Source organism: Vulpes vulpes, chromosome 2 (genome assembly GCF_048418805.1).
Source record: "Vulpes vulpes isolate BD-2025 chromosome 2, VulVul3, whole genome shotgun sequence".
In the NCBI taxonomy this organism is placed as follows: Eukaryota; Metazoa; Chordata; class Mammalia; order Carnivora; family Canidae; genus Vulpes; species Vulpes vulpes.
In genome coordinates, this window is record NC_132781.1 from 24,584,277 (window position 1) to 24,597,740 (window position 13,464).

General features: G+C 46.7%; 1 pseudogene; it reads left to right on the forward strand.

Annotated features, from left to right (window-relative positions):
* The first annotated feature begins 10,566 nt into the window (after positions 1 to 10,566).
* Positions 10,567 to 10,997, forward strand: LOC112918055 (phosphatidylinositol N-acetylglucosaminyltransferase subunit P pseudogene; annotated as a pseudogene).
* The last annotated feature ends 2,467 nt before the right edge of the window (positions 10,998 to 13,464 follow it).

Genomic DNA, 13,464 nt, shown 5'->3' on the forward strand with positions numbered 1-13,464 from the left:
CGGGAGGAAGAGCTTGTATCACATGACACAAGCAACCGTAATGGGCGCGTGGGAGTCACTGTTCCTAAAACACCTGCCAGTCAATCCAACCAGTGTGGAATCTCACATGCACCTTCAGGATGCCTGGCCTCTCTCCTGTTGGGGCCTCATCACTCCCTTTTCTCTCCTCTTCTTGCTCTCTCCTGCAGAACAAGACTCTCCCTTATCTAGAGCTTTGGTAACATCTGCCGTGTGATAAACACATATCAAGGCATTCTTCCAAGCAGTTTCCTTCCTAAGAGAAATCTGGTGAATAAAATGATTACCAGGGCACCTGGGTGGCTCAGTCAGTTAAGTGGCTGTCTTCAGCTCAGGTCATGATCTCAGGTTCTGGGATCAAGCCCCATGTCTGACTCACTGCTCAGCAGGGAGTCTTCTTCTCCCTCTCCTCTGCTGCTCCCCCTGCTTGTGCCCTCTCTCTCAAATAAAATTTTAAAAAATAATTACCGCTCCATTATACATAGAGAGGCATTTGCACAGGGTTTTCCCATCTTCTATTTCCTTTGAACCTCAGAGCCACCCCATGGCAAGGATTACAATCACAGCCACTTTACATTGGGGAAACTGAGGCACCCGGAGTTGCCCAGGGTCACAACTTGTGAGTGGCTGAGTCAGGACTTGACTGGCAATGTCTATCGCACAACACCATGCTGAGTGTGATTCTTCCTTCCTCAGAATGGGCATATTCTAGTCTATCTCCTGGAGAACTGCTCTCTCTGCCATTCAATTAGCTGTCTAGACCAAGAGCCTGTAGTGGGTAGATTCCTGAGCTGGATGGATACCAGGTATTGGACAAGGAGTTAGAAAACACAAGCTGGGGCTCTAACTTTTTTTTTCTAACTTCTTTCCTAGCTTGCTGTACATCCTTGGGCAGAAGACTAAGAGGCAGGAAGCTATCATGTTATGAGCAAGTGCTATATTCCAGACACCATGGACTAGGAATTGACATCAATTCAATTATTTCATGTAGTCTTTGCTACAACTCCATGAGAGAATATCATTATTTTCACGTTAAAGGTGTGGAAACTAGGCTCAGAGAGCTTAAGAAACTTGCACAAGGCCATCTAGGCAATGAGTGATAGAGATGAGATTTGTACCCATGTCTCTCTGACTCTAAATTTCTCCTTCTCCTCCCATACCATCTTGCCCCTCTGAGTCCCTGTTTTCTGAGGCGAATCCCGGCATCTAACCTCTCTGGTTCCCAGCTCATACTTCGATCAACTGCTGGATTATGTTCGGCCTCTGGCAGGGGGCTGAGGGCTGGGAAACCATGCAGTTATCCAACTTCTCCCAAGTTCAGAGGTCAGAGTCAGGAGCTCTGATTACTGCATCCACCCTCCCCCGCTTCTAGGAGGGTGCCGTGTTTCATGTGAGGTCAGCAGCCACACATCTCTTCTGCAACATCCTTCAGAATATGGGCTCCCCACCCACAACTCATCCCTGGCCTGGGGCGGACTGTTCATTAAGGGGAAGGTAGGGAGGAGGTGAACCAAGATAGCAAAGAGATCCATCAAGGTGCGGAGCTGACAGGTGCACACACCTGCTTCTAGCCAGAGGAGCCAGCGGCCAGTGGGAACCTGCCTCAAGGAGAGGACTTTATCTGGAAAGGGAAGGGAGGATAAAGGGAAAAACAAAACAAAACGAGATTGGACCACTCTAATCATATGGCTCTAAATCACAGGGAAGAACCATGGCTCAGACATCCAAGTGGTGGAGGATGGGATTTTTACCTTGACTCCTGCTAATTTTCATTGATTTATGTGGCTTGAAAGCATTTATTTTCTGCTTACAAGCTACCCACCTCCTGCTAAGGAGGCTCTGGACTCCCTTAAATACTCTCACCATGAAGAGGCAGGAGGCAGAGGTGGGTTTCAGGGCAAGGGCTAAGTTTCCTTCTTGGTTTCAGTGACTGCCTGAGAGCCAAGAGGCCTAATGGGAGCCCCTGGCCTGCCGCAGCCACCTCCCCAATCCTGTCCCCAGAGCCTGCCTGCTTCTGGTCACAGCTCCTTGAGTTTAACACTCCTGGCAGCTTAACACTCTGGTTTTTATGTGCTAGGCCGTAATATTTGGTGAGCTGTGAGATGAGGTGGGAGCATTTGCAACTGGCACTTCCCTTCCGGCCCTGCCCTGTGATTCGGGCCAGCAGTGTGACAAAGTGAGGCTACCACTCCTCCCCACTCTGGCTCCCACCTGTGGCTCTTTGGCACTTGTCCTTCCTTCATTGTCTCCTCTTCCCTGTGATCCCATGTCTGCTAGACTCCCATACCTCTTGGGTTTTGAAAGGGGGTGCTCAGTCCTCACGTTCCAAACCATCTGCACAGTGAAATATTTTAAAAAGATATTCCGAGTCTGTCCAGGACCACATTCTAAGAGGGGATGGGTAGGTATCAGGAGGGAGGCTTTCTAAATGTCATAGGCCTTGAAAAACTTTTGACTGATGATGACAAACTGATGGGAAGCCGATGGGTCACCCAGTGAGGGTCAAGTTTTCATGGGGATTAGAAGCATAAGAAAGCAGTGTACAGATCTTGAAAACTTCATTTCCTCTACCGGAGGCTCCTGATGAGTCATTTGGGCACCTCTGGTTTATTTCTCCAGGTCCCTGAGCCCTCCTTGTCCCTTCACATGATCCAGGGTCAGAGTTCAGATCCCTTTGGATCCCCCCAGACATCCTCAGTCTACAGTTGTCTTATTTTCTGCCCCATATTCCTTCCCATCAGCCTTAAAAGTACAGCTGCTTTCCAGGAATAGAGTAGACTTCATTGTGGCAGGCGAGTAAAAGAAAATGAAGCTGATTATTTTTTAAGGGGTAGTTTTGAGTATAAATGGATGGAGAGCTTCTTAATAAAATTATTTTAAAATTAATAATAAAATTATTATCAGAAGATGACTCTGAATGAGATGCAGACCCAGCCTTCAAATACACCAAGAGCAGTGGAATCTCTTACTGTGTCTTTTTTTTTTTTAAGAATTTATTTATTCATGAGACACAGAGAGAGAAGCAAAGACACAGGCAGAGGGAGAAGCTGGTTCCCCACAAGGAGCCCGATGTGGGACTCGATCTCAGGACCACAGGATCACGACCTGAGCCAAAGGCAGATGCTCAACTGCTGAGCCACCCAGGCATCCCACCTACTGTGTCTTTTAAAATGAAGAGTTTCGGGGCAGCCCCCGTGGCTCAGCGGTTTAGTGCCGCCTTCGGCCCAGGGCGTGATCCTGCAGACCCGGGATCGGGTCCCACATCGGGCTCCCTATGTGGAGCCTGCCTCTCCCTCTGCCTGTGTCTCTGCCTCTCTCTCTCTGTGTGTCTCTCATGAATAAATAAATAAAATCTTTAAAAAAATAAAATAAATTTAAAAAAAAATAAAATGAAGAGTTTCTGGGATGACTGGGCTGGCTCAATTAAGCGGATGTCTTTGGCTCAGTTCATAATCCCAGGACCCTAGGATTGGGCCCCATGTTGGGCTTCCCTGCTCGGTGGGGAGTCTGCTTCTCCCTCTGCCCTTCCCCCCGCTCATGCTCTCTCTCTTTTCCTCTCTCTCACTCTCTCAAATAAATAAAATCTTAAAAAAAAATAATAAAGTGAAGGGTATTTTCTACATTTGGTGCTATAACCTAAAGATAGTGAGATGGGGGACACCTGGGTGGCTCAGTGGTTCAGCATCTGCCTTTGGCTCTGTGCATGATCCTGGAGTCCCACATCAGGCTCCCCACAGGGAACCTGCTTCTCCCTCTGGCTGTGTCTCTGGCTCTCTCTGTGTGTCTCTCATGAATAAATAAATAAAATCTTAAAAAAAAAAGATAGTGAAATGAGTAATGGACTCCTGGGGGGAGACATGTAATGCAAAGAAATAATTCCACAAGATGAGAGATTAAACTTTTATAATAAAGAACCCCAAGTGCAATGTCTCAACAAGATAGAAGTTTGTTGTTGTTGTTGTTGTTGTTGTTGTTGTTTTCTCACAGAACAGTCTGAGCTCCAGGTTGACAGATTCTCCTCCATGCTGTCATTCAGGGAACCCGATTCCTCCTGGATTGTTTTTCCACCATCCCCTATGATGGCCTTTGCCTGATTCAAGTTGAGTTGAGGGTATGCAAGTGTTCTGGGTGTCTAGAAGAATAAAAAGTGTAGAAGAGGCACATCCATTTCTGAATATTCCAGCTCATAATTGACCCATATCACTTCTGCTTTCATTCTATTACCAAGAACTGAATCATATATCCATCCTCACTGCAAGGGAGGCTGGGAAATTAATATATACATATGAGCAGCCATGCTTCCCACAGTTCACTTATTCTTTCTTGAAGAAGGAAAGAATACATTTTTGGATAGTGTCACTACCTAAACCTGCATGTTACCCAAACACCATAGAATAGAGGTTCTTTGTTTATTATCAGCAATTAGGTCAGAGTTTTTGGTAAAGCAGGAAATAGGAAAATGCAATTTATAGAACACATAAAGACACAGGGTCCCTTCAAGCAATGGAGCACAATCTCTGAGGCCTTGAGAAGAATGTAATTCATTTGTTCTCCCAATGGGAGACTTTGAGGCAGTCCGCGGTAGACGACACTGAATGTTGCTCATAAAATGCTTTATATTTAAATATATTTGAATATGTTTATATTTTACAAGGATTGTTTACACACATTATCTGATTGGATGCCAAAAAGATCCCTGATTTAGGAAAGCGAGGCTCAGAATGGTGAAGGATCTTGCACAAAGTCACACAATCCATAAGTTGCAGAGGCGAGATCCTCTAAGTCTTCAAGCTTGAGTCCAGTGCCTTTTACACAACAAAATGCTACTATTGATTTTCTGTCCCAAAAGGGTGATTAGCTAGACATCCTGTGGGGGCATCAGGGCTTTACTTTTTTTAACTAGACTTTATGTTTTTGTTTTTGGTCTCCATGTGATTTAGATGCCATTTGTAAGACATCAAGAGTCAGGGCACCTGGGTGGCTCAATGGTTGAGCAGATGCCTTTAGCTCAGGTCATGATCCCAGGGTCCTGGGATCAAGTCTTGCATCGGGCTCCTTGAAGGGAGCCTGCTTCTCCCTCTGCCTGTGTCTCTGCCTCTCTCTGTGTCTCTCATGAATAAATAAATAAAATATTAAAAAAAAGACATCAAGAGTCATCTGAACAATAATACTAATTATTACTTGTTGACAATCTACTGTGATCAAGTCTTGCATCGGGCTCCTTGCAGGGAGCCTGCTTCTCCCTCTGCCTATGTCTCTGCCTCTCTCTGTGTCTCTCATGAATAAATAAATAAAATCTTTAAAAAAAGACATCAAGAGTCATCTGAACAATAATACTAATTATTACTTGTTGACAGTCTACTGTGTGCCAGGCTCTGAGTTGAGCTCATCATATATATCTCATCTACTCCTCATGATGACCAAGCAAGGTAGACATTGTGATCCCTTTCTTATAGGGGAGAAAGATGAAGAGGGTAGGTAACTTTCCCCAAATCCATGGCTAATAAGCAGTTGAGCCAGGATGTGAATCCAAGTTGATCCATATTTTTTCTCTCTGTGCTGCTTTAAAAGATGATGGGTATTTGCTGCCTGCTTAGGATGCAGGAAAGACACACAGGCAATGCTTGGTAATGTCAAACCTGAGACAGACCAGATTACTTAAGCTTATCCCAAACTCCTGACCTCCCTTTGGATATCCTGGGAACTGAACTGAACCTGTAATTAGATCTTCACTGGCCATCGCCCCCAAATGTCCTTGTCCTTTGGGCTCCTAGATATTTATGGTGTCTGAACTGGAAGTAATCAAAATTCCTCTGGTTCACAATGTCCCTTTTACAGATGGTGAAACTGAGACCTAGAAAAATAAACAAATATTGTGCCAGAGGTGTCAGGGTGAATTCCTGACAAAGCCAGCACCTTCATTTGCTTCTCCAGGCTCCAGGCCCATGACGATGACTTGGATTGAGAACTGGCCTCACCTGCCACCTGTCAGAACCTTCTGCAAGTGAGTAAACAGAGGGGCACAATGCACCTGGCTCCATGCTGCCACAACAAGAACTGTCCCCTCTCCCCCTCCGTTCCCACCCAGCCGGGCAAGCTTGCAGTTTTTCCAAGGCAGGGCCAGCCTGTCCTGAGCCACAAGATGTATTAATCAATTTGATGAGGATGTTAAAGCTTTCTCTTTGCAACTAATTATGGCCTGATTTATAGGCCTGGCCTTGGTTTGATAGAGCTCTCCTCGTGACAGGGATGGATGCCGAACTGGCATGGACCCCTTCATCTCTTCCATTTCTCTCTCTTCCTCCCGCCTCCCTCCGCCCGCCCTCCCACGGCTCCTGCCTCCTGCCTCTGCTCTTGGTCCCACAGGAACACCCTAATGACACGTTGACAAGCTGGTGAAGCATAGTTCCCTCTCTGTTGCATCTGCCTCTGACACCACCACTCCTCCTGTAGTCTCTGACGTGGGCAGATGGAGGCCTCGGCAGGCTCCGACACCACCCGGCTGCTCAGCTAGAAGCTCTGTACACCCCTTTCTTCTGGAAACAAAAGAATAAAATTCCTGGGGATCGACCACAGGATCTTCCTTCCCCAACACGTCAAGAGCTTGTTGACATGAACTTCATCCCCAATTGAATTAGAGATGGACACCGGGTGTCAGGATTTCATCCTGGTTATTCTACACAAAGGAAAAAGCTAAGGCAGGGCGATGAACTTGCCTGTGGTTCCACACACGGTAGAACAACAAAGGTAGAATCATCGGTGTCCAGGCTTCCAGCTCCAAGATCTTCCCATTCCTTGAGTCATCTAGCTGTGCTGTGCCTGGGAACCACAGTGTGGCAGGAGGGGAGCCCCGGCAGGTACACTGGTTCCCTGGCTTTAGTGTATGTGCTGCTGAAGTGAGCACGGCTCCCCGACTTTGGGTGTGAAGGTTTCTGTGACCCCACTATACATATGGATGTGCAATAACATGTGGATAGGCATGTGGCACAGAGTGTGTGTGCCTGTGCAGGTGCACAAAGGGGCTGTTTCCAGCTGTCTTTATGTCGCACCCAGAGATGAGGAACAATCCCAAGCAATCACCTTCCTTACGCAAGACAGCCCTCATGCAGTCATTCCTCACAGGCTCAGCAGGGTTCTATGGGGACCAACCCAGGGTGGGGGCCTCTGCTTGTTGTATGCTGTCCCCCAAGTCATATGACCATTTCCGAGACGTGCCAGAGGAAAGGCACAACATTCGTGATATGATATTTCCATGATATATTTGTGGCAAGGTGCTAACCTAAACATAACCAATGCAGGCAGCCCGGGTGGCTCAGCAGTTTAGTGCCGCCTTCAGCCCAGGGCCTGGTCCTGGAGACCCAGGATCGAGTTCCATGTCGGGTTCCCTGCATGGAGCCTCCTTGTGTCTCTGCCTCTCTCTCTCTCTCTCTCTCTCTCTCTCATAAATGAATAAAATCTTAAAAAAAAAAAAAAAAAAACTGATGCACAAACTCAAACCTGAACCTGAGCCTTGACCTTACTCCTGACCCTACATCTAAACAAGTTCCTAGGGATCCCTCAGCAATTTAGTGCCTGCCTTCAGCCCAGGGCATGATCCTGGAGTCCCTGGATGGAGTCCCACGAGCTTCCTGCACGGAGTCTGCTTCTCCCTCTGCCTGTGTGTCTGCCTCTCTCTCTGTGTCTCTCATCAGTAAATTAATAAAATATATTTTTTAAGATTTTATTATTTGACACAGAGAGAACACAAGCAGGAGGGGAGAGGGAAAAGCAGGCTTTCTGCTGAGCAGGGAGCTCAATGCAGGGCTGGATCCCAGGACCCAGGGATCATGACTTGAGCAGAAGGCATATGCTTAACTGACTGAGCCACCTAGGAACCCCTGACCCTAACTTTAAATATAACTTTTTATTTATTTATTCATGAGAGAGAGAGAGAAGCAGGCTCCATGCAGGAAGCCCAACGTGGGACTCGATCCCGGGTCTCCAGGATCACGCCCTGAGCTGAAGGTGGCGCTAAACCGCTGAGCCACCTGGGCTGCCCTAAATATAGCTTTAAACCTAACTTCCCACACCTATCTCTAACCTAAACCTACATCCAAACTCAGAATCTAAACCTAATTGAAACCCTAACCCTAATCCTAGCCTAGACCCTAATTACAAATCCAACCCAATCCGAACTCAACCCTAACAACATCCAGGTGGGCGAGGGTTGCTAGGATGAGAAGGGTGAGCCCAGAACCTGTTCCTACTGCTATTTCCCTTGGTTTTTCTGCACAGTCAACATGAGGTTGTTTAGTCTTTTCTGGATTATGCAGGTCCTCTGTTTCCTCTGACCCAGGATGGCACTGCTCATGAGCCCCCTCTCCCCGGACAACAGAATATTAAAGGATATGAAATTCAGATTCAGTTTAGCAGTTAGCTGCTTTCCAATATACCTCAGAGGACACTGGTAGAAATGGGTAATTTTTAAAATATGTATTTATATATATATAAAATGAGATTTGGGGGGAAATCCTAACAGTGATGCTATTCAGGTACAATATTCTTTTTTTCAATCTTCTTTTAAATTAAGAAAATGTTTAAATCTACTCCCCTACTTGATCTTTAACATATCTTGAAGATCAGTAAGTCAGGCAGTATTATCCTTATCTGATAAAAAAACACAAAGGGACAGAGATGTTAAAGGCTTTGCCCAAAACCACACAGCAGGGTGGCTCAGCGGTTTAGTGCTGCCTTCAGCCCATGGTGTGGTCCTGGAGACCTGGGATTGAGTCCCACGTCAAGCTCCCTACATAGAATGGAGCCTGCCTCTCCCTCTGCCTGTGTCTGTGCCTCTGTGTCTCTCATGAATAAATAAGTAAAATCTTTGGGAAAAAAAAAAAAAAAAGACCGCACAGCAAGGCAGCAGAAGAGCCTTGCCAGCTGGCTTGATTCACATCTATTTCCTATACTTTACCCTGCCTCTGGTCTCAATTACTATTATCTCCCATTTTTCCCCAGTTAGTGCAAATATCCACAAATCCTCAACATTTTTTAGAATTTGGAATGACATGGATGCATTCATGGTTTGAGAAAAAGAAGCAGAGCCAGTCATGAATGTGGAATGAGAAGGATTCATTCAAATGCCCAAGTGCTCAATCACAAATGTTTTTTTAAAAAGATTTATTTATTTTATTGGAAAGAGAGGGAGTGACAGAGATAGCGAGAGAGAGGGCATGAAGGGGGAGGAAAGGGAGAAGCAGGCTCCTCACTGAGCAGAGTCCAACAATGTCAGGCTCAATTCCAGGACCCCAGGATCGTGACCTGAGCAGAAGGCAGATGCTTAACCAACTGAGCCACCCAGGCACCCCCACAAACACTTTTAAAAGTATGGGTTGGGGCACCTGGCTGGCTCAGTAGGTTAAGCATCCAACTTTTGATTTTGTCCCAGGTCATGATCTCAGGATTGTAAGATTAAGCCCTACATAAGGCTCTGTGCTCAGCGTGGAGCCTGCTTAAGATCCTCTCTCTCTGGGCAGCCCCTGTGGCACAGCGGTTTAGTGCCACCTGCAGCCTGGGGTGTGATCCTGGAGACCTGGGGTCGAGTCCCACGTCAGGCTCCCTGCATGGAGCCTGCTTCTCCCTCTGCCTGTGTCTCTGCCTCTCTCTCTCTCTCTCTCTCTCTCTCTCTCTCTATGAATAAATAAATAAAAATTAAAAAAAAGGGATCCCTGGGTGGCGCAGCAGTTTAGCGCCTGCCTTTGGCCCAGGGCACGATCCTGGAGACCCGGGATCAAATCCCACATTGGGCTCCCGGTGCATGGAGCCTGCTTCTCCCTCTGCCTGTGTCTCTGCCTCTCTCTCTCTCTCTCTCTCTGTGACTATCATAAATAAATAATATAAATAAATTTTAAAAAAAAATTAAAAAAAAAAGAAAGATCCTCTCTCTCTCTCTCTCTCTCTCTCTCTCTCTCTCCCTCCCTCCCTCTGCCCCTCCCTACGCTGTTCTCGCACTCTCTCACTAAATAAATAAATAAAATTCATAATTAACTATTTCATTAATTAAAAGTCCAGGTCCTTGGGGTGCCTGGCTGGCTCAGTAAGTAGAGCATTGACTCTCGATCTCAGAGTAGTGAGTTCTAGCCCCATGCTGGGGTAGACATTAGGGGGGAAGAGAGTTCTGGTCCTTGAATGGGATGAGGTGGGAAGGGGAAAGAAGGCAACCAGGTAGTAGGAGCAGCTAAAAGCCCTGGAGCATGGGACTAGGTGTCAGGTTGAAGGTCCAACAGTGGACAGTAGAGTAACTGGTCCAGAGCCTCAGGAAGACCTAAGGACTGTTCTTATCTCCCTACATCTTCTAGAAAGAAGATTGATGCCTCTGCCCAGGACTCTTCCATTCCCGTGGAACTTAGAGCATTGCGCTCACACCCCTCGAGCATTGCAGAGGCTTGTGACAGAGCTGAGTTTACACAGGCAGGCTGTAAAACAGAAAGGGTGCTGAGGTAGCCAAGCTGTCAGCAGGGGCCTGAGTGGGAGCTTCAAGGGTCAAGATTGTCTAAAGCCATGGGGAAAATGTTGGAAAGTTTACCTTTGCTCTTGCCAGAAAGAGCAATTGATGGCTTTGTTCTTTTCTAAAGCTCCCAATTTGGCTTCATACTAGATCTTGTGTGGGCTTTTACTCCTGAATCTTGGCTAAACTCCTTAGGCTTAACCTATTGGACTCAAAAATATCGAGCAGTTGTATTGTCTGCCTACCTCCTCATGACCATAGTAATAGGTTACAGACTCCTATCTGGAATAAACATCAGGAGTACCTCTCCTTTCAATGCCATTAACACAATCACAGATAACTATGCTAAAGACCCACAGCCAAAAAAAAAAAAAAAAAATTATATAAAAGAAAATGAAATATCAAGGCCATTCCAGCATTAAGAGATATTCCTATTAGTGAAGCAAACCAAATGTTCTTTCTTGCAGCCAGAGAGCTTTATGCCAAAAACTAAATTTTTAAAAAAGATTTTATTTATTTATTTATTTATTTATTTATTTATTTATTCATGAGAGACCCAGAGAGAGAGGCAGAGACATAGGCAAAGAGAAGCAGGCTCCCTGCAGGGAGCCTGATGCAGAACTTGATCCCAGGATCCTGGGATCATGACCCAAGCAAAGGCAGATGCTCAATCACCGAGCCACCCAGGTGCCACCCCCAAAAACTGAGTGGTATATAGACTAATCCCAAGCATTTACTATAATTTTTGACCAAATAATTTTGAGCATAATTATTTTGACTCTCTTTCTCTTGCCAACACCCAATACTGAAATGTAAGAAAAAGTAAGTTGAACTTCTTAGGTTAAGTTCCATTAATATTAGAAACATTCTCAAATATTAGTTACTAATGGGAAGAATAAATAAGATACTTATGTTAATCATCATTAACAAAAGAAAGAAAGCAGTGAACCAGTGAAGTGGGGGGATGAGTAGGAACCCAGACGGAAAAGGGAGTGCACTAGAAGGAGCTATTTGAGAAATCATAGTTTTGAGGACACAGAAAGCCCTAAAATGTTGGGAAAAAAGAGACATTTAGAGATCAAATGTAGAGGAAAGAGCACTGGACTAGGTCCAGAAAGTCTATATTTGAATCTCATCTTCGGTGCAGACTTTAGACAAGTCATTTCCCATTTCTCCATCTGGAAAATCAGAGGATTAGACCAGAACTTAAAATCCCTACCCAGGTTGACATTCTAGAATTCAACTCTGATTTGACTCCCCCAATCAAAATCACGCTGTGCAAGTCTTTTTCTAGTCCTGTCTCCCATCTGTGTGACTGAACCAGCCTGGCCCTCCCCATTGGGTACTTCTTTCCATGTGACATGGAATTTGTGTTCTGGTGGGTAGAAGTCTCTGGGTTCTCCTGTTAGACATGAGCCTCTGAAAGAAGAAACCTGTCTGGAACTCCCAGCTCTTGGAGCCTCCCCTACAGTGCTTTGCTGGCCTAAGAGCTCTGTGAGGTCCCCAAGCAGGGATGCCTGTCCTGTCACGTGGCCTCCTCTGGGCTCCTGAAGCAGCCCCTGCCCTATCCCCAGGCCCCAGGGCTGCCTGGCCAAAAGCAGAGAACGTCGGGAGCTCTCCACAACTGCACATTAATCCTTCTGGACCTGGAGGCCCCTCCACCCCAAGGAGCTGATGTTTCTTGCTGAGGAGCTCTGGCTGCACCGAGTAGATGAAAAGCTGTCTTCACAGCAGAGTGAATTCCCTCAGACCTAGAGCAGCTGCTCCCCAAAGTCTCCAAAAACAAAAATCCTCATGAATAAATATTAGGGAAGAAATGAGGTTTCCCAAGAACAAAAGCAGAGTTGAAGAAGTTACTGAAAGAAGTTGGGATCTTTCATCTCACCAAATATGTCACTTATGTGTCACCCCAGACTCTCCTTGCCAAGCCCCCTCCCACTCCACTGATCCGCAGCCACATCCTGCTTCTGCCTCACATGGAAACAGGCAGCACCTAGGAGATCATCTGCTCAGACTTTCCTTCAGAGGAAAAGAGAAACCACAAACAGCTGCCCCCTGAGCCCTCCTGCCAAATTCCAGCTCAGACCGGGGATCTTGATGACCTCATTGGTATCTGAGCTGGAACTCACTTCTCCAGAGACAGAAGGGCTGCCAAGGACCCCTGCAGAGTCCCTGGAAAAAGGAGAGGCGGCGTGGTGGGTTCACGTCTGTGCCACACCGGGAGAGATGTGCCAAGATCTCCACCCAAAGACTGAGCCACCAACTTGCCAATTGGCAGCTTGGGGTGAGTCCCTCCACCCCGCCATCTCCACCCTGCCCCATCAAAAAGCCCCTTGCTCTTCCAATCAAAAAAGATCCCAAGTTAGAGCCTCGTTCGCTCTCATCTGGATGCCAATATTCAATGCAAATATCCTTGGGAGAATATGTGCTTCTGTGCTAATGGATTTATCAGAATCCTTCCAAAACAGTTTTGCCGAAAGAGAAGGTGTAAGAGAGCAGGAGGGCCCTGGCAAGGCGGTGGAGCTGTGGGGTCCAAAGGTTCACAGCTCCTACAAGGTCAGTGCCAGAGGGGGAGCCATGGGATTCGGGTAGAACAAGCCCCCGTGACGCAGGTGAGACCAAGGCCCAGAGAAGGAGAACACCTTTCCCAGCATCAACCAGCAAGTCAGTAGCAGAGGCCAGACCTCAGGTCTCCGGACCCAGCCCTGTGCAGATAAAGGAGAGCCCAGGGCCTGAAAGACACCCCTTGGCAGCTTCAAAGGTTTGCCTGAGCCGGTCCTTCCCCCATCTCTGCCTCTGTAATACTTGGTTCCACCTGGACTGACCTCCACTCTGGGCTGAGAGCCCTGCAGAGCAGCACAGGTGGCCAGAAAGGGGTGGGGTGAGATGGGGAAGGGGCGAAAGATCATCCTGTGGAAAGACTGGGAAAAGTCTGCTTCTTATCTGCATCAGACCCCGTA